The sequence below is a fragment of the Benincasa hispida genome, chromosome 3 (assembly GCF_009727055.1).
Source record: "Benincasa hispida cultivar B227 chromosome 3, ASM972705v1, whole genome shotgun sequence".
Lineage (NCBI taxonomy): Eukaryota > Viridiplantae > Streptophyta > Magnoliopsida > Cucurbitales > Cucurbitaceae > Benincasa > Benincasa hispida.
Window position 1 is genome coordinate 71,394,668 of NC_052351.1, and position 2,766 is coordinate 71,397,433.

A 2,766-nucleotide genomic window follows, 5' to 3' on the forward strand; every position below is an offset into this window, starting at 1 on the left:
GTACTGTACCTCTTCGTTTTTCTTCTTTCTTAGCCTCTGAGGGAAAGATGTTAACTGGACTTTCACGGTTCCCATTTCATTTGACTTTGAGGTTGATGAAACCTCAGGTTCTACTGCTTCATTTTCTCTTTCCTCTTCCTACGTTATCGCAATCTCAGGCTTAGTTGCGATGGAAGTTGCTCTACTCTGATCCTTATTTTCTCCCTCCACAGTCTTTCCATTGCACAATGCCACAACCTGACATTGCTTTTTACCTGATCCCCCTTGGTTGTGCGAAAGCTCGGTAGAACTTGGCAATGCCCCTTGCGGTCGACTCTTCAGCTCATTCGCAATCTGGCCTATTTGCAATTTAAGGTTGCAGATGGACGTAGCCTGACTTTGAAGCATTGTCTCATTTTTCTCTATATATTGCTTCAATAGGCTCTCTAGAGAAGAAGATTGTGTTGGTTGTTGCGAGCTACTTGCTTGGTTGCTCTGCTGACCATTGTTGCGTTGAAAGAATCTTTGTGGCCCTTCTTTTGCACCACCGATTGAAAATTTTGTTGTTGATTCTTCCAAGAAAAATTGGGGTGGTTTCTCTACCCAAGGTTGTAAGTGTTTGAAAAGGGATTATTCTTTATAAAATATACAGACTGTGGATTTTGCGGGCAATCTTCCATCGCCCTCCCATCACCGCAAGTCGCACACCTTGCGGTGTTTTGACTTATTGCGTTGATTTGCTCACCTTGCGGTGTTGGGCTACTGATCTCCATTCCTCAAATCAAATTCATCATTGCGTTCATTTGGTTTTGCAACGAAACAATGGCACCGTTATTTGCGTCTGAATCTTTGATTCTCAATCTCTAGTTACTCTCCCTCCAGTCTTCATGGTTCTTGGAGATGCAATCCAGAATATTCTTCGCTTCCTCATAAGTTTTGTTAAGCAGACCACCAGCAGCTGCCGCATTGGCAGCGGTCTACGAAGTAGGATTCAAACCGTGATAGAAAATTTCCATTTGAAGACAGTCTGGTAGCCCATTATGTGGACAATCTCAGACCAACCTTTTAAACCTCACCCAAGCATCGCTGAGCGATTCATCCATGTCTTGTTCAAATTTAGTAATAAGCTTTCTCTGTCTTGCATTCTCGGTAGGTGGAAAATACTTCTTCATAAACTTCTCCACCACCTACTCCCAAGAAGTAATCTCTCCTGGTTCGAGCGAATAAGCCCATTTCCTAGCCTGATCACAGAGAGAAAATGGGAACAACGTTAGTCGAACTTCTTTAGCAGAGATGTTCGGGAACACAAAAGTATTACAGATTTCAATAAAACTTCGGAGGTGGGCATGCGGGTCCTCGCCACGCCTTCCTCCGAATTGACCTGCAGTCTGGATCATCTGCAGCATCATCGATTTCATTTCAAATCTACTTCCGTCTAAGGTAGGCCTCATGATTCCCAGAGAGAAATCATAGTGGTTTGGCAATCCATAGTCCCTAATGGGCTTATTGCAATCGTTTGCCAATAGAATTGGATTTGTCATGACATTGTTATTGTTTGGTGCTCCTCCCCCAGTCTGCTCTCCCATCTCTTCTTTATCAAATTGTGGTTGCTGTTGGCGGTCTCGTAGTCTCCTTCGGAATGTTCTCTCAATCTCTGGGTTGTAGTTCGCCAGATATTGAGAGTTCTGCAAAGAAATCACAAAAATTACCATTAACAGCTATTTTGCCGAAGTCCCCAGCAACAACGCCAAAAACTTGATGTGTTATTCTATTAAGTGGATGATATGTGTTGATGGATTGTGTTGTGCACTCAAGTTCCCCAGTGGAATTCAAGTGTAAATTCCTCTGAGTTTCCTGGTAAGTCCAGGGTCGAACACAGGGACTCGTGAAAATAATTGCATTGATAATGTCTATGAACACTTTATGGTAATCAAGTAAATAAATAAAGTATGGGTGTGTTGTTGCGTTGATGAAAAAGGAGTAAATAAAGGCGGCGGATTTGAGAAAGAGAGTTGCGTTGATAGATGCAATGAGTATGCGATGAACGGGTTGAGAAGATCTTTAGCTAGCGTTACTCGAGAATGCGTCAAACTTTGCGATAATGTTACAACCATGCACAACAAGTCATTTCCCAATGTAAATGTGATGCTCCTAAGTCTAGGACGCATGTGTTGAATGCAAAATGTCCATAGTGCTTATCCCTAAGACTCTACTCTTGTCCTATGCATTGATGCAAAATGCATGAAAGCAAGGTGACCACATACAATCATATCTTATTGCTAAGATGCATGCGATGCGTTAATAACAAATAGTGCTCATTCCTAAGCGCCTATCTCTCATTTATGTGTTCTAATCTTGTTCTTCCAAACCTAGATTCTGATCTAACCTTCCTAAGTCTAGATCCTGTCCTTAGACTACCCTCCTAAGTATCTCTAATAGACGAATGAAGCATACATAAACAAGATAATCACAAAGAATGAAGATTCCCTAGTTATGCTAGCTAAATGCTTCTCAACCTATTCAACTGATTTAACTACTCATGCGTGGATTACAGAGAGTGAACAGATATAGAGAAAGACATTCCATTCGTATAACTGACTTGAGTACAAAATGATAATGGAAAATAAAAGTAGAGGGCCTGGTAGCAATTCCTTGCTGACCGAGGCTTTTTACACTAAATCTCTATTTTGATCTACAAATATTCCCACTTTCGCAAGCGTCAGCCCTCTCTCTATCTTGGAGCTCTCGGTGCTTTCCCAAGCTTGCCAGAACGATCTATCGGCACAC

At 41.9% G+C, this 2,766-nt stretch overlaps 1 non-coding gene across 1 annotated transcript; it reads left to right on the forward strand.

Annotated features, from left to right (window-relative positions):
* The first annotated feature begins 1,011 nt into the window (after positions 1–1,011).
* Positions 1,012–1,118, forward strand: LOC120074802. The gene has a single exon (XR_005481084.1). It is a non-coding gene; the product is annotated as a small nucleolar RNA R71 (small nucleolar RNA).
* The last annotated feature ends 1,648 nt before the right edge of the window (positions 1,119–2,766 follow it).